This window comes from Neofelis nebulosa, chromosome 9 (genome assembly GCF_028018385.1).
Source record: "Neofelis nebulosa isolate mNeoNeb1 chromosome 9, mNeoNeb1.pri, whole genome shotgun sequence".
Taxonomy (NCBI): domain Eukaryota; kingdom Metazoa; phylum Chordata; class Mammalia; order Carnivora; family Felidae; genus Neofelis; species Neofelis nebulosa.
The window spans coordinates 123416400-123434982 of NC_080790.1; the positions used below are offsets into that span (position 1 = coordinate 123416400).

Here is an 18583-nt window from a genome sequence, read left to right on the forward strand (position 1 = left end):
GCCCCTGCCTGAGCTCTGTTGCAGTCCCTGAAGTCCTGTCTTAATTTCAGCCAAACCACAGTACCTGCTCTCAGACTTCCTGAAAGCTATCACAACCTGTCCACCCATGTGCTCAAATCATAGGAACTCCCAATATTGCTTCTTTGCAGCCCATAGTCATTGTGAGAACCCAGACCAGTTCCAAACATCAACCACCTAACCACCATATCCTTAACCATTTCCTTCAGGCTTACTAATCCCTGGTGGACAAAGAATATGATATACCCCCACTCCCCAAGACATCCATGGCCTAATCCCTGGAATCTATGCATGTTACCTAACATGGCAAAAAGGGACTTTATAGAGTGATTAAATTAAGGATCTTGAGATCAGGAGATAATCCTGGATTATCCAGATAGGCCCAATGTCATCACAAGGGTCTTTATAAAGGGAGGCAGAAGGATCACAATCAGAGAAGGTGATGTGATAATGGGAGCAGAGGTTGGAATGCTGGCATTGTTGGCAGAGCCTCAAGCCAAGGAATGTGAGCAGCCTCTAGAAGCTGGAAGAAGCAAAGGAAGGATACTTTCCTGGAGCTTCCAGAAATAGCAGAGTCTGGCTGACACCTTGATTTTAGTCCTGTAAGACTTTTGACATCCATTAACTGCTGTTGGAGATAGATTTTCAGACTTTTGACCACCATTAACTGTAGGAGATAGATTTATGTTGTACTACTAAATTTATGGTAATTTGTTATAGCAGCAATAGGAAACTAATACACATGACCACTCACAGTGTGGTCTATGACATCACCATCACCTGGGAGCTCTTCAGAAACAAAGAACCTCAGACCTACCAATCAGTATTTGCAGTTCAATATCAAATCCAGGTGATTTCAGTGCATATTACTATGTATGCTGTAATCTTTTCCCGGGGTCCCTGCCTACAGATTTACCTCCGGTTGAAATCAGTCCAGATTTGGTAGGACCCAGCCCAAGGGAAGGAAATAGGTTTGCTGAGAGACAGAAGCAAAAATGAGCCCATTCTCCCGTTTTATTGTCCAGATAAAAGCTTAGACTTTTATTTAAGTCTAGCCAATAGAGGACCTGAATTTTGAAAATCATTTTAACTTTTTAATTTATCTTTTAAATGTCTTACTCTTTTTTCATGGTTCTGAGGTTAGGGTAGAAGTAAATCTTTGATTCTGGAATTATTGCCATCAATCATTAACCTATCCTCAGTGCATTTGTTAAGGGACCAGCTGTATTACCAGCCCTGACTAAACAATGAGCAAGAGGCAGCAGAATTTTACAGGAATGATAAAGTAGGACTTATTTCAGCTGTGAAAATTAGAACTGGCTGCCCAGCTGGCCCCAGTGTGAATTCTGATTCCCACTCTGGCTGTGGTCTAGATAGGTAGATGGATCCAGATCCATCAATGGCTATGGAACAAAGGGGGAAAATACCCACACATTATGGGAGGCCAGTACCAGATCAGAATATGATATGCTTCCGTGGAATATCTGTGTGAAATGTAACAAATATCTCTCAAGACAAGAAGGTTGTTCTATTCATTTTTTGGCAAGTATAAGAAGCTATCATCCTGCAGTCTCGAAGGAAGGATAGAGACCCTTCCGTAGATAGTGGTTGGGAGTAATTTTCCTGCTGCCCCACTGAATGGGGGCATCTGGTTCCAGACCCAGCCCCTCCTAATTTTATTTCCATTTGCCTGTTGAACTTGGAACTCTTGGTCTTGGATTGCTAAGATATCCTGAATTCTCCACCGAAGTTCTCTTAAGAGGGAAACATTGATAAAAATCCTGGAGAACCATGAGTGTGAGTTCTCTTCTCCCCAAGATGTTGCTATAACAAGAGATCCCTGTTGATAGTCAGCCAGCATCACACTGGTTATCTTCTTGATCCTACATGGGAGGGAGAGCCTCAGCCCTTTGAGTGAGTCTCTGGGTTGAAACAGGTTTCCATAATAATTGACACCAAATGAGCACATAGGTAGAGCTTTTTGTCTTTCAAATTTGAAACCCACATTAGGTAATTAATTCTAACTAGAGGCTGACAATTGCATGTATCACAGTGAGCATGTAATAAGTGGGATTTTCCCTTTGTGTCTTGATGAGTTAATTAACAAAAATGGGCCTGGGAACTTATTTCCAGGCCTACGACCCATCTAGGCACTAGAAGGTACTCCTTTCCTGGAAAATAATTTTGGTGTTGTGGGAAGCTTGAATGGTGGCCCTATAGGAAGCCCACCCGTTGACAACTATGCCCTGATGTGTTATTCCACAAACATGTAGTGAACTCATACATTGGCTAAGAATTGGCCTAGGTGCTCAAGGAGACACCATCCCCACTCTTTAGAATCTCAAAGTCTAGTTGGGGAAGTGCAAATAAACCAACAGAATCTAATGGCATCTTAGCCAAAGCAGTAAGACAAGAAAAAAGAAACATACAAATATTAGGAAGGTTCAAAATGTCATTATCTGTACAGATTAATTTTTTTAAGAATATAATTTATTGTCAAATTGGTTTCCATACAACACCCAGTGCTCATCCCAACAAGTGCCCTCCTCCATGCCCATCACCCACTTTCCCCTCTCCCCCACCCCCATCTACCCTTGGTTTGTTCTCAGTCCTTAAGAGTCTCTTATAGTTTGCCTCCCCCATCTCTGTAACTTTTTCCCCCCCTTCCCCTCCCCCATGGTCTTCTGTTAAGTTTTTCAAGATCCACATATGAATGAAAACATACAGTATCTGTCTTTCTCTGCCTGGCTTATTTCACTTGGCATAATATCCTCCAGTTCCATCCACATTGCTGCAAATGGCCAGATTTCATTCTTTCTCATTGCCAAGTAGTATTCCATTGTATATATAAACCACATCTTCTTTGTCCACTTGTCAGTTGATGGGCATTTAGGCTCTTTCCATAATTTGGCTATTGTTGAAAGTGCTGCTATAAACATTGGGGTACAAGTGCCCCTATGCCTCAGCACTCCTGTATCCTTTGGGTAGATTCCTAGCAGTGCTATTGCTGGGTCATAGGGTAGTTCTATTTTTAATTTTTTGAGGAACCTCTGAACTGTTTTCCAGAGTGGCTGCACCAGTTTGCATTCCCATCAACAGTGAAAGAGGGTTCCCGTTTCTGTGTGGGTTAATTTATATGACATTTTGGAAAAGGCAAAATTACAACGATGGAGACCAGGTCACAGGTTGCCAGGAGTTGGGGATGGGAGGAAGTGTTAACTAAAAAGAGGCAGTACAAAAGAATTATTTGGAATTGCTCTGTAGCCTGACTGTGGTGTTGGTTATATAAATCTATATATGTGTTGAAACTCCTAGAACTGTGCACCAAAAAAGATCCAATTTTCCTGTATTGTTATTTTAAAAAAATACAATAAAAAATAGACTCTAGCTACATGTGCAACACTTATTTATCTTGCAGTGTTTAGGGAAAAAACAAATTTGTTTTATATTGTTTGAGTTTTCAGGCTATTTTGAAAAATGTCTTTAAAAAGTAATCCGTAGCTAAGTATGTGTATATGTGTGTTTTTATAACATGAAGATTTTTTGAATTAATGCATAAAGTAATTGAAGCAAACCAACAAGGAAAGGATTGTACACTTTAATCCACTCAAAAATAAATTAACATAAAAATGCTGATTTTAAGTTCAGCATTAGAGACAGGTGGAAGGACAGAATTCTCATGGATTTGAGACTCTGATTCCGCTTGTTCCTGAGCTCCTGGGCTTTGTGAGGTGCCTCGATAGCCCGATCATAAATTTACCATGCTTGTTTAAACTCAAAGTCATGATTAACAGATGATGTGGCTTTCTTATAAAATTCAAGAGATTCAGCTAAAAGCAGTTGATGCTAATAAGAGAGTTCAATAAGGTCCGGATACAGGATGAACATGAAGAAAAAATAGCATTCCTATTGATCAGAGACATGTAATTAGAAAATGTAATATATAAAAGGATCTCATTCGTAATAGCACAATGACAAAAAAGATAAAACTCTTTGGGATTACTTAGAAATATGCCAGATTTATGTGAAGGCAATTATAAAACTTTACTGAAGGCCATGAAGAATGGCCAGAATCAGTGAAGAGACGTATTGTGCTCTTGAATGGGAAGAGTCAATCAATAGCTTAAAGAAGTCAGTCTTTCTCAGATTAATATGGACATTCAATGCAATATCAGTAAAAATCTGCATGAATAAAAGCAAAGATGATGTGAGAGTGGAATGCTTGGAACGTAAGCAATCTGGGTAGACTGTGGAATTGGTGGTGAAGAGTAGTTAGATGTTTACCTGGGACCTGGGTTTACTTGGGAGCAGATCATGAAGACTCTTGGCTGTCAGACCAAAGACTGTGACCTTCATATGACAGCCAATGAGAAGCTCTTGAAGATTTTAATCAGGCCCCAGTAGGATCAGAACTTTGTTTGAGAAATGTATCTTGGTTGATCTGGAGGACTGAAGGAAAGTGTGGATCCGAAGGCGAGGGACTCACTAGGAGACTACTAAAAGGATTGGTCTAAAATTACTACACCTTGGCCCAAAGGAGTTTCTCCATGAATGTTAGTGCCCTTCCTGCCCCTCCCATATCCTCCCCTTTGCCTGAAGCAGAAGTCCAGAGAAAGGATGAACTAGCACAGTTGTCCTGAGAGGGGTGGGATATTTTCTGTAAACCTGGCATCTGTAGCCTTGGTTTGGTCAATGGGAAGAGTTTTTAAGGAAGATGCCAAGGTTTGGAGTCTGGAAATCTGGGTGGACGATATTGATAAATGCTAATTTCCATTGAGCATTTACTCTCTGTGCAAGAAAAACTAGCATCATCCCCATTTTTTTCCCAAGGAGGTAACTGAGGCTTAGAGAGGCTGTATGCATAAGGAGCTGAGACTAGATCTAACCTGTGTGTCCCCCACATCACTGCTGTCCACGCACCTGGCAGAGAGAGTTCAACAAATGTTTGCTGTATTAAGGCAAATTACCAGATGTTATTTCTCTGGGAATTTACTGGCTGTGGGTTGGCTGATGCCTTATCCTTATCAGTAAATCCTCTTTCCTCCCATAAATAAGTCCCCATTTGGCAAAGAGGAGCAGAGAAGGGTCTAGTAGAAGGGGTGGGGGAGATGGGAGCAGGAAGAAAGGGCCTGAGTAATGGTTCTCGATGTGTTTCTATAAATTAGGAACCACCCAGCTTGCCACTGACCCAGGCATCTTTATCAATTTGCTCCTCCATACCCTGCCAGCCTAGCACAATAAAGCTTCCTGTCCATTTCAGGCCTAATCACGCAGAACGTAAATCCCTCAGCAAAGAGGCAGCTGCGAGGGCTGGGGTGCCATCAGAGGACCGTTCATTTTTATCCTCTGGCACATAATGAAATCAAGAATGCACGTCAGCTCACCAGAGTCACTTTGGTCCAAATTGTTAAGTAAGCATCTCTCCTTTACTCTCATTAGGCTCACGAGGGCTTCTGATGAAAGACGACGCAAACGAACACTTATTGAATGATTCCAGCGTGCCAGATACTTTATATGCGATGCAATCTAAAAAGCCCTGTAACATAGGTAGTGTTATTCTCATTTTACAGCTGGGGAAGCTGGGCTCAGAAAGGGGAGTCACCCAAGATGGCAGACAGAAGTGAGGGGTGGGTCTTGACGTGACACATATGGGCAATTTCAGTCCTACACACCAAGCCTTGTTTTGTTTTGTTTTGTTTGCAGTTACTAGGTACAGGATAACTTTTATATAACATTTTTAGGGAAAGGGAATTTCTGGCAGAGGAATGAGAGGATTGAAGGTTATATTCCCTTCTGTAATTTATTTTGGTTGTGCACATTTAAACATTCATCAGTTGTCTATTTCACATTCACTCTGGCTGCTTTTTAAATATAGCTTGTTTAGGGGTGCCTGGGTGGCTCAGTCGGTTAAGTGTGGGACTTCAGGTCATGATCTCAGAGTTTGAGCCCCGCGTCAGGCTCTGTGCTGACAGCTTGGAGCCTGGAGCCTGCTTGGACTTTGTGTCTCCCTCTCTCTCTGCCCCTCCCCCGCTCATGTGTGTGCACGTGCTCTCTCCCTCTCTCTGAAAAATAAATAAGCATTAAAAAAAATTTTTAAATATAGCTTGTTTGTCCACATTTCACATTTCAAGCTAAATAGGGACAATAGCTCCGTCTTCCAGTTTCTGCTCCATTTTCTTAGATACCCTGGCTTATAGTGTAGTCCACAATATCTGCCCTAAAATCTTCATTCTTGTTTCAGAAACTACACTTAGCTCCTCTTATTTTTATTTTTTATTTTTTAAAATTTACATCCAAATTAGCATATAGTGCAACAATGCTTTCAAGAGTAGATTCCTTACTGCCTTACCCATTTAGCCCATCCCCCCCCTCCCACAACCCCTCCAGCAACCCTCAGTTTGTTCTCCATATTTATGAGTCTCTTCTGTTTTGTCCCCTTCTGTTTTTATATTATTTTTGTTTCCCTTCCCTTATGTTCATCTGTTTTGTCTCTTAAAGTCCTCATATGAGTGAAGTCATATGATTTTTGCCTTTCTCTGACTAATTTCACTCAGCATAATACCCTCCAGTTCCATCCATGTAGTTGCAAATGGCAAGATTTCATTCTTTTTGGTTGCCGAGTAATACTCCATTGTATATTTATACCACATCTTCTTTATCCATTCATCCATCGATGGACATTTGGGCTATTTCCATACTTTGGCTATTGTTTATAGTCACTTAGCTCCTCTTCTAATATTACTCATTATCCTGACTCACCCAATTCTTATTTTGCTTCCATTCTATTTAGGGACACTTGTGTTTCCAGGTTAAGAGACATAATAAATGCTAGTTTTGACTCTATGGGACCCAACAAATCAGTTTAGCTCCTAGCTTTTCCTTTGGGGGAGAATTGAACACTCAGTACTGTGGATGTAGTGATGAGCGAGACACCATTCTTGTCCTACGTGAACATGGAGCCTAAGTGGAAGATGGATACACACCCAAGTCACGAAAAACATAAGTCAAAATTAAGTACGTGTTAAAGCACATAATGGCAATTTTAGGAGGCTGTATGGTGAGGAGTAAAAAATAATGTGTTCTGTAGGTCATAATAAATTGCAAAATTTCTGCTCACATCCAATCTTTGTTCCTATTGTTGTATGAACTCTTGGTTCCTGACATAGTAATTAGTTGAAACGGGAGTGTTATTTTAATATTTCTGTTTATTTTTTATCCAAATCTGGGTCAACATCACAGGATGCTGAATTAGCAGGCAACTCCACAACAGTCCCCTTGAGTACTAATGATATGTTGTGGGAACAGCAGCATAGAGAAATGGGAAGTGGGCTTGGGCAGACCCCATCCTCTGAAGGGCTGGGCTGGAAGAGGAGCCATGGGAAAAGGAGGCATGAGGCCTCCAGACCTGGGGCAGTTTGATACTGACCTGTTAGGCGGCAAGAGTACAGAGAGGGTAATGTCTTGATGTCCCCTTTGGATAGGGACACCATGGACCAGGCAGGAAAACCTGGAGAGGGGGAAGAAAATGTGTTTTTCTTTTTAAATGTTTATTTTTGAGAGACAGACAGACAGAGAGAGAGAGAGAGCAAGCAGGAGAGGTGCAGAGACAGATGGAGACACAGAATCCAAAACAGGCTCCAGGCTCCAAGCTGTCAGCACAGAGCCCGACGCGACACCTGAACTCACAAACCGTGACATCATGAGCTGAGCCGAAGTCAGACGCTTAACTGAGCCACTCAGGTGCCCCAGGAGATGTTTTTTCAAAGAACATGGATGGGATTTCCAAATTGAGGTGGCGTCTACCTGTGTGGCACTTGGCTTCTCTTTTTCCTCCACCATCTTCCTCTGAAAGTACTCAGGAAAACACCACTGCTTTTCAATGACAAGGATTCTAGACTTTGGGAGGAATTTTTGCTTTAGTAAAGCAAGGATGATACTCTTGGGTAAAAGAGTAGGAGACACATGAGAGGAGATGTTCAATTATTGCTTCTGTCTACTTCCCACCTCAAAGACACAGGGTCTCCTCTGAACAAAAAGGAGGGAAACTTCTACTTCTTACCCAAAAGTTGATTGGTTCTGAGGCCATTTGACCTCCACCACTCCTTATTATCCCCTCTGTGTATTTAGCCATCATGGGACTACAGTTCCTGAGAAATTAAAAAGATGGAAGGGATCATGGCAGAAGTCTGTCAAGCCGAAAGGATGAAGGAAGAGCGAGATCACTGGTTAGTGGAGAGATCTGTGTACTGCTTTCCCCGAGGAGAGGGTTGCATAAAGTTATCCTGGAATCAATTCCCTTCTCCATGTTCAGAAGGCCAGGCTGTGAAGTCAGAGAATCTGTTCTGGTCCAGCATGCACACGAGACTCTTAGGAATTTAAGAGTCTGTACATATGAAGCAGCCCTTAGCTTAAGGTCTGGATGTGGATTCTGGTCATTATCATATACTAATGATAAAGAAGATCCATCCAGACTCTCTGCTGGCACACACCTGAGTAGGTCTTTCCTTTATCAAGCACGAACAGTAAGAAAATCAAGAGATCTCTGAAGATTTTCTGGGACATAAGATGGGGGATATTAGATTCAAAGGAAGAACAAACCTTTGGGGAAAAAAATGGAAAAGTCACTAACACCATTTACTACAATGAGGCTTCTTGGTGCTCTCAGTAAATTTGAATGCTGAGATTTACGGAATGACAGATGAGACAGTAAGATTAAAAGAGTTGCTAGATGCAAGCAGAGATGATCTGAAATAAAAATTAAGAAATGGAAACTCAATAGCCTAATAAAGCTTGCATTAGAAGCAGTAAAGAAATAACACTGCAGAAGATAGGATTAGTGTTAAGGAGGGCAAAGTTAAGACGCTGTTTCTGGATGCAGAGGAAAAGCCCAGAGAAAGGGGACAGTGACAACAGGGAAGGAGATCTAGAGGGCAGAGTGGAGAGAGAGGGGTGGGGGAGATAGGCTGACTTCTTGTTCCTTCTGCTGCCCATGTCTCCCACTGGCCAAACGTAGCCTAGAGCCAGCCTATGAGAGCCACGGGAATATGCAGCCCTGCAGGGTCAGGACAAGGGCAAGGGATGGACGCGAGGACAAACAGGTATAGGACTGGCCCATAAAACTTGAAGGAAGCGTTTTATCACAAAAAGCTGATTAAGTTAAAAGCTGATTTGACTGATGTGAGTTAAAGCTATCAGTTACATACGTGAGAGCCAAACATCAGTGACAGCAAATGGCGCTAGATTAGATTCCCCTATTCAGAGACAATTCCTCTCCCATTGGGTTCAAAACGCGCCAGAAGCCAATTACAGCTATTTGTCAAAGCTTCACCTAAAAGGGAGAGGAGGAAAAAACCATTAAAGTGAAACTGAGAATAGGAGTGGCAATATTAATACCAGGAAAAGAAAAATATAGTGCAAGGCAAATGCAGTTGTTAAGATGCAGGAAGTCATTTTATATTGGTAAAAGGTAGAATTCACAAGAATACTATGATACTAATTTATGCTTAGTGATTCTCAGCACTAATGGTATAAAACATCTAAAAGATCGTATTAGAGTCTCTGCATAGTCTTTTTAAAACACACACGCGCACGCACACACACACACACCCCTGATATTCAGAGAGTGATCCCATTTCTACATGATCCAGAATCACCGTTGATGGGCATATATTGTATGCTTCAGCTGTTGGGGCAATAAACAGACCAAAAACTCCCCCAAACCAAAACCTCAAACCCCTAATCCAAACAAAATAGGAAAACCATCACATAGTCTTTGGCAAAAAACAGAAAAAAATATAGGTGATTTAATCACATTGATTTCAGTTTCATGGGTTTGGATTAAATTTTGTGTTCTGAAAATGGAGAGAAAAAAATAGTCATTGTTCATGGAGTATTTACCACAATCAACCTATGCTAGTTTATGAAAAAAAAAAAAAAAACAACAAAACCCTGCCAATCTGAATATCAGAAATGGTTAAGATTAAACTCTCTGATAAGAATGAAATAAAATAAAAATTAAACTTAGTATAAAATGTCAATGAAAAATTCTGAATCCTTCATAAAAGTATCTTCCATATATCTTTTAGGTCCAAGAAAACATCAAAACGACAATTAGGCATTATTTGAAAATTAGGAAAAGAGGAGTCCTAAATTTAAAAGCTCATAGAAAGTGGTCAGGGGTGTCTGGGTGGCTCAGTCACTTAAGCATCTGACTCTTGATTTCAGCTCAGATCATGGTCTCATGTGACTTTGAGCCCCATGTCTGGCTTTGTGCTGAATACACCCTGATGCTGCTTGGAATTCTCTCTGCTCCTCGGCCTCTGCTAGCACATGTACTTTCTCTCTCTCTCTCAAAATAAACTTAAAAAAAAAAAAGAAAGTGGCTAAAGGTGTATTTGAAGGAAAGTTATGTTTTTAATATTTTCTTTTTTTAATTTTTTTTTATTTTTTAAAATTTACATCCAAATTAGTTAGCATATAGTGCAACAATGATTTCAGGAGTAGATTCCTTAGTGCCCCTGACCCATTTAGCCCATCCCCCCTCCCACAACCCCTCCCATAACCCTCAGTTTGTTCTCCATATTTATGAGTCACTTTGGTTTTGTCCCCCTCCCTGTTTTTATATTATTTTTGTTTCCCTTCCCTTATGTTCATCTGTTTTGTCTCTTATTTTCTTCATATGAGTGAAATCATATGATTTTTGTCTTTCTCTAATTTCACTTAGCATAATACCCTCCAGTTTCATCCACATAGTTGCGAATGGCAAGATTTCATTCTTTTTGATTGCTGAGTAATATTCCATTGTATATATATACCACATCTTCTTTATCCATTCATCCATTGATGGACATTTGGGCTCTTTCCATACTTTGGCTATTGTTGATAGTGCTGCTATAGACATGGGGGTAATGTGTCCCTTCGAAACAGCACACACACCTGTATCCCTTGGATAAATACCTAGTAGTGCAACTGCTGGGTCTTAGGGTAGTTCTATTTTTAGTTTTTTGAGGAACCTCCATACTCTTTTCCAGAGTGGCTGCACCAGCTTGCATTCCCAATATTTTCTTTTTTTTAATGTTTATATTATTTTTGAGAGAGAGAGTGTGTGTGCAAGCAGGGGAGGGGCAGAGAGAGAGAGGGAGACAGAGAATCTGAAGTGGGCTCTGCCCTGACAGCAGAGAGCCCCAAGTGGGGCTCGAATTCACCAACCTTGAGATCATGACCTGAGCTAAACTCAGACACTTAACCGACTGAGCCACCCAGGTGCCCCTGTTTTAATATTTTCAATTTAAATAAGAGAGAATTCAAAACTAATTCAAATAAATCAGGGAAAGAAAATAGTAAAGATAAAATCAGAAACTAATGAGAAAACAGGAAAAACATAAAAATGACGAGTAAGTCCAAGAGCTGTCTTTTCAAAATGACAGTAGAATTAATAAACTTCTGGCAATTATAAATGAGAGAAAGCTAGCATAAATGTATAAAATTAGGACTATGCTAGAAGAGGAATAAGTGGACAGTGGGGGAGATTATATATTCTAAGAAAATATGAGAGACAATTGAATTCTAATATATCTCAAATTTTGTTAGAAATGCATGCTTTTGAGAGCAAATATGAATTGCCAAAAATGAACAAAGGATTAGATCAGTTGAGATTTTCTTCATTTCAATGAATACATCATTGCTTAGTATATAAGAGGATTTATTTTAGTTTTAGACTTATCTTGTTTTGTCATTTACTGTGTAACCTTGGGCACACAACTTAGCCTCTTCTGGCTTCATTTTCCATATCCATAAAGTGGGAAGAGAAATTGTCCTTTCATGGTGTTTTTTGTGACCATGATATTAAATGATGCACGTGAAAGGCTTAGCTCAGTGCTGGCCCATAATTGTCCAATAAATGATGGCCATTGACATTGAACAGAAATTGGAAATAAGTCTTCAAACACTTTGTATCCAAACATATTTATGAATGCACTCTTTCATGCAATTTTCTGCATATATATTATAAAAATATAAGTGTATCCTTTCCAACTTTTAAGGCATAGTTTTTTTCCAAGTGATACAAATACACAGAAAATAAGATGTTTCCATTTGGCACACAGTGAGGAAGATCAAGGCAACAATTCTAAATCAAATGCCAGTGAATTAGATCCATGCATATATTAAATGAATGATATGCCATGACCAAGTAGGATTCACTTTGGAAATGGTGGGTAATTGAACATCTATTGTGGGATCATCAGTGTGTTAGACATGTCATACAAGCAAGACTAATTAATTAGTGATTGTGGAACCTTATGAGTTGTTATTTTATAGCTAAAGGAACTAAGCAGGGAGAGGTTAGATAAACTGGTCAAGGCCAAGGTGAACACTAGAACGGACATTTAACCCCGTGTCCAACTTAGTCCAAATTGTAAAGTATGTTTCACACATCAACCTGAGTCTGATTTAATAAATGCCTAAAGTTGCATTTGATAGTACTCAACCCCATCATTGATGGAAATTCTTCAGTTACTTAAGGGAGACACATTGTATATACCATGTTGAAAAATATGTATATTAAACACTCAATTTCATGCTTAGTGGTAAAATACCAGAGTCATTTCCAATGATTTCTTTTATTTCTATTTAAAATTTTTATAGAGGTGCTAGTTGATATAATGAGTCATGGATCAGAAATAAAATGCATAACAATGGAAAAAAGGAGACATTATTTACAAGTGATGCAATTATTTGTACAGCTTACCCCAAATAATCATCTGAAATACTAATAGTACTAATAGGATAGATCTATAAGTTAACCAAATGTTTAAGAAATATTAAAAACAGCTTTTATATAGACTAACATTACCAAGTAGAAGATATGAGGGAAAACAACTCAGATTCCCATTAACAATGCCAATACAAAATACTAACTTTAATAACAATTGTAGAGGATTTACACGGACAAACTGACAGTGATCAATTGGGAAGAATAAAGGAAGACTTGAATAAATGGGAAAGCATACCATAGTACTGGTTACAAACACTCAATGTTATAAAGATGTCATTTTTTTTTTGCCCAGATTAATTTATAGGTTTGAGTTAATTTTATTGTAAATTTTATTCACTGTAGGTGGGCAATGTCTTGGAATCCAATGAGGTAATTCTAGAATTCATGTGGATGAATACACAGGAAATATTTAATAGGATTTCAAGGGATTGGGATGGGAGGGGAAAAAAACATTCACTAAATGTATTCATTGATTCTAAGACTTCGAAAAACATTAAATTGTATATCTCAGAATGGAGGGACTATGATAATCAATCCATTCAAAATCTTCATGAATCCTTAAATTAAGACTTCTACTACAGCATATACTTTCCTCCCATAAACTGCAGTGAAATTTAACTGAATAATGCATGTTTTTCTTCAGAGCCTTAATGATTCTATAAATACATGCTATAGAAATGTATAAAGTAATTGGCTTTTTAAACCAGGAAACAGAGCTCTTAGCACTTCATAAGAGTTATTTTGAGGATAAAAAGGAACAGAAAATCACAAAGCCATGTTGAGAGGTGAATGCTGGTGGTCCCTGGGGCTTGGTTTGGCCTGCTGTTTAATGGCCCATCCATCTTCAAAAGGCAGGTGACTAGAACCCAGGTCTTAGCACAGTTAAAATGTTCTCAGTCATTAACCTGCAGTAGGTTTCTTGCAAAGCAGACTCTAGATGAGATTTCTTGAGCAGCAAGAAGTGGAGGGACACCTCTAAGGAGGTGATAAAAGCAAGGCAGGGGAGGAAAGGAAGTCAAAGATGCCCTTTCAACTAAAGTGTACCTGCTTTTATAGGAAGCTTGAGCATAACAAGCTTTCTCTGCCTTGAGGGAGAGGATGCCGAGCTTTTATAACTCAGCTGTAGTCAGTCTTTGGCTGGTGGGGTCCTGAAGCAGGTGAAACCTCCCAAGCATCTGGGTGGGGGCAGCTGTGAGCCATCAGCTAACACTCACGGCAAGTGGGGGATGGGTGGTCTGGTCTGTTGGGATCTGGGCTGCTCTTACCGAAGCCATGGCCCTTGGCTGTACTTGGCGGATTCCTCAAGACCTCAGGTGATTAAAGGGCACATGCCAAATATCTATCATAGATACAAAGAAAAACGGCCGAGAGGAAAACACAACATTTTGGTGATGATTATTGCCTAGTGATGACCATTCTCATTCTTTAACATGCTGTCCACATTCTAAAAATAGGTCCAAAACATAAGAGACTCTTAAAAACTGAGAACAAACTGAGGGTTGATGGGGGGTGGGAGGGAGGTGAGGGTGGGTGATGGGTATTGAGGAGGGCACCTGTTGGGATGAGCACTGGGTGTTGTATGGAAACCAATTTGACAATAAATTTCATTTTAAAAAAAATAAGATATCATTTAGTAAAAAAAAAAAAAATAGGTGCATGCATAGCTTTTTAAATCAGAAGAGAGAACAACAGATCTGGGCAGTAGATTTGACCAGATGGATCTGGGTTAGTGTTTGGCTTTGCCAGTTTCTAACATGTGACCTTGGGCAGGTTACCTAACCTGAGCCTCAGCTTTTTCCTCTGTAAAATTGGGTTCATAGATATGAAGTGCTATATTAGTTACTGGTGTTTGCCCAGATTCTGTCCCCACCCCCCCCTTTTTTTCCCCTGATGTAGCACTTTCTGCTTGCTTTGGAGAACCGCTCCTGTCTTAGCTCATGTGGCTCTGTGGGAATCCCAGTAACCCCCACATTCCTGTGCCCACAGTGATGATGTGTAATGCAGATTCAGATAATCCCGCCCTCAGAACTACTCTCCAGATTTTTCTAAGTTGGAGAGCAAGTTCATTCTCTTTTCCTTGGATCGCAGGTTTTAAGACTGTGGTTCAGCCAGGACCTTGTACCACCTGTCTCACCTTGTTACATGCAGGCCCTCTGAATGGAGCACAACTAAGAAGGTGGAGACAGAGTCCTGGTGGCCAAGTCTCCGGCTCTGTCCTGTGTCTTCAAGTCCGTGTCTCTGCAGCTGTTCTTTCAGCAAATCTCCCCCACCCCTTTTTCCTTCGAGCTGGTTTGAGTTGGGGTCTTGGGACTTACCACTGAAAGAGCCCAACAAATCCATGGGCTGTTGAGAAGGTATGGGCTGATGTCATTTCCCTTACCTGGAATACCCACCCTTCACCAAGTCCTGTCCATCCTGCTCCTCCAGCCCTTAGAGATCTGCCTTTCCACTGCCATGCTTTCCAGTGCCCAGTTTACCCCTTGCTTTATTATCTATCACAGGCTGTTAGATCATACAATAAACATCCCTTTGTTCACTTACATTACCTACAACACATAGTAGGTGCTCAAAGTGTTAAAAATCAGAACTTAAAGGGATCTTGCAAATCAAGTTAGAGAAAGAAATCACCAAGTTCATAAAATGAGGAAACTGAGGTCCAGGTTCACGCAGCTCCTTGCCCAGAGCAGAGACATGACTAGAAGCCAAGTTCTTTACTTGTAGTCCAATGTTCTTGACTCGTTGCAATGCCTGGACACCAAATAGCAAGACACAGTAAAAACCCACACCAGGGGGTGGATTATTTCTGTCTCAGCTGAGTTTTAGAGCTGGCTGACAGGATAAAGGACGCTGAAGAATTTTGTGGTGGCTGCTGCTGCTGTTGGTTCTCTTTTAGCTTTAGCTTTCTAACTGGATCTCTGATTTCCTTCCTAATGGTGCAGTTACAATCACTGAAGCTCAGGTGGGAACTGGAGCCCATCTTGTCAGACCAGACTAAGGATCAGGGAGGCAGAGGAGACACTGGCCTGGAACTGGAGCTGTCCAAGAGGAATAGCTCCCACCCTTGAATCAAACCAGTGGTGATGTCCTTCTGCAGAATGCAGAGAGCTGCTCTCCAGGCCCGTAAAATCCAGCATCAACTCCAAAAAGGACTCTTACCATGGAGGGGGTTCAGTGCTTGAGTCTTCTTGCTAGTTGGGATGTATGAGGTCTTCACCTGGGGACCAAGAAGATATCTGTCCCCACCAAGAGGAAGTCCCTCCCTGAGATCAGCTTAAACCAATTGCTGCCAAGCCCTGAAGACTCCATCATTACTTCCATATTAGACCTACAAATTACACCCAGACTTGTAGGCCCAATACCTTGGACATTCATGATGTCTTATCCTTATTTTCGAAATCATGTCTAATTCTGGCAACAGGGAAAAAAAAATTAAAAAAAAAAGTTATCCACAACCCTTTGCAAACTGCTTGGGATCTGTTGCAGGACATAGGAAACGTACAAAGGGCTCATTTGAACCCTAAGAGGAAGTGTATAGTGTCCGGGAAGGGAAACCTTTGGAATCAGAGTGGGAATGCCAGAGAAGCCCTCCTGTGTGCCCCGGGGCAAGGCACTTGACCTCTCTGAGCCTGCTGTTAATCTCCTGTTGTTATTGTACTGTATAGAATAATAATGTTCCACGAAGTGGCAGGTTCTGCAATCTGACAATGCTGAAGTGCTGAACTTGACTGGTTTTAGACCCTGGCTAGCATGTTTGCTGGGAATAAAGACCTCGATAAAAACAGTCGAGTTCAGCCCAAGTGGTAGCAACCGAAGAGGCATGCGGGTAATCAGACCCCGTCTTTCCCCAGGCAGAAAACCCTGCTCAGCTTTTCTTCTGAAGCCACTCAACACTCTCATCCTTCCACATCCTCTGGAAACCATAGCTTGCACTATGTAACACTTCTTCTTGCTTAACCAATGACTTCTTTATCAGAATCTGCCTGCCAGGGAGGCCCTTACTGACCACCCTTAAGGATTTGCCAATTTCCTCACCCTTTCCTCTTCCTCCTTTCCTTGATGCCTCTCTGGGCTTCAAGTGCATTATTTTTAACTTCTAAGAAATATTTGAAATACACACAAATTAAAAATATATACATCCAGGTATAAGAGCATGTTTGTTTGTCTTTTTATTTTTTTGGTGAGGTATAAGAGTCTTATGTATTTTGCCATATTTGTTTCATAATTTTTTTTTTTAAGAAAAGATATTGCCAAGATAGTTACCCTCCTCATTCCTTCCCTAATCGTCTCTTCTCAGAGGTAACCAGAACTCTGAAATTCCTCTGTATCTTTCCTCCCTTGGGTTTGTACTTCTGTTCATATGTTTGAATTCGTTAACAGTATAAACCGTTGGTGGTATTTCCAAAACGTACAGATTTGGTATCTACTGTACCTATCAATTGTGACTTGCTCCCCTCCCCCACGCCCCCCATCCCACGTCCCACACCCTGGACTGTGTTCTTCAGATTTATCCAAAAGCTAGCCCCTTTACTTTAAGTGTTGTGTGAATAAGCCAGTTTCTCTGAGAAATATTTAGGTGGTTTCCACCTTATGATATAAATGGCAGCATTGAACACTGAGTGCATCTCCATGGGCGCAGCTGTTGAGAGTAGTTCCTTAGTCCTGGGCTAGACACCCAAAAGGAGAAACGCTCTGACGTGTAGCTCTGAGCGCACTAAGCTTGCTACTCTGATCTCCAAAGGATGGGGCCGGTTTACACTCTCATCAGCAATTGTTTTTTTTTATTTTTATTTAAAAAAAATTTTTTTTAACGTTTTATTTATTTTTGAGACAGAGAGAGACAGAGCATGAACAGGGGAGGGTCAGCGAGAGGGAGACACAGAATCTGAAACAGGCTCCAGGCTCTGAGCTGTCAGCACAGAGCCCGACATGGGGCTCGAACTCACGGACCGCGAGATCATGACCTGAGCCGAAGTCGACCGCCCAACCGACTGAGCCACCCAGGCACCCCTCTCATCAGTAATTGTAAACACTTCACATTTGCTCCTTCTTCACTGGTTATTTATACCATCAATCTTTTAAAATTACAAATCTAATGAATAGCAAATATACTCTTCCTTTCCAAATTTGCATTCCTCTCTTTACCAGCATGGGAGATGTTTTAATATACTTATTGACTCTTAACGTTTCTGCTTCTGTGACTTGATTATTCATACCCTTTGTCTAGTTTTGTTATTCATTTGTCTTTCGTTTATTGATTCTGGATTCTAGTTCTCAGTTATCTGGGTTGCGAATACATTCACCCAGGGTTTTAGCTTTGTGGTGCCTTTTATACATCTTGTTTTAGAATTTTGTTTTTGGTAGGAATTTTTGTTTTTACCATTTTTGTAAGCACTCTTTCTATTGTTAATGATTTTTACCTTAGAAATGATGTATCAGCTATTCATACAGCCACACCAGTTTTCTTTTCCTTCGCAATTATTAGGGGTACCTTTTGCTATCCCTTTATTTTCAACCTTTCTATGTCATTGTGTTTTGAGTGTATCATTTGTGATTATCTTATAACAGGGTTTGTATTAAAATCCAATTTCAGAATCTCTGAATTTGAACCATCCCTTTTTCCTTATGAACACTTCCTATCCTTACTGATACATTTGCATTTCTTTCTGTCCCTTTGTGTCTATAGTTGACTGTGCTCCTTCTCCATTTTATTTCCCCCCCTCCCTTTGTCACAAGAATACAGTGGTTGGTCTTCATTACTCTTTTGTACCTTAGTAGTTCCCCTTAATTTTT

The 18583-nt window shown here is 40.6% G+C and overlaps 1 long non-coding RNA gene across 1 annotated transcript; it reads left to right on the forward strand.

Annotated features, from left to right (window-relative positions):
- Positions 1–522: 522 nt before the first annotated feature.
- Positions 523–16245, forward strand: LOC131485779 (uncharacterized). Its single transcript, XR_009249011.1, has 2 exons — positions 523–620; positions 15733–16245. It is a non-coding gene; the product is annotated as an uncharacterized LOC131485779 (long non-coding RNA).
- Positions 16246–18583: the final 2338 nt, after the last annotated feature.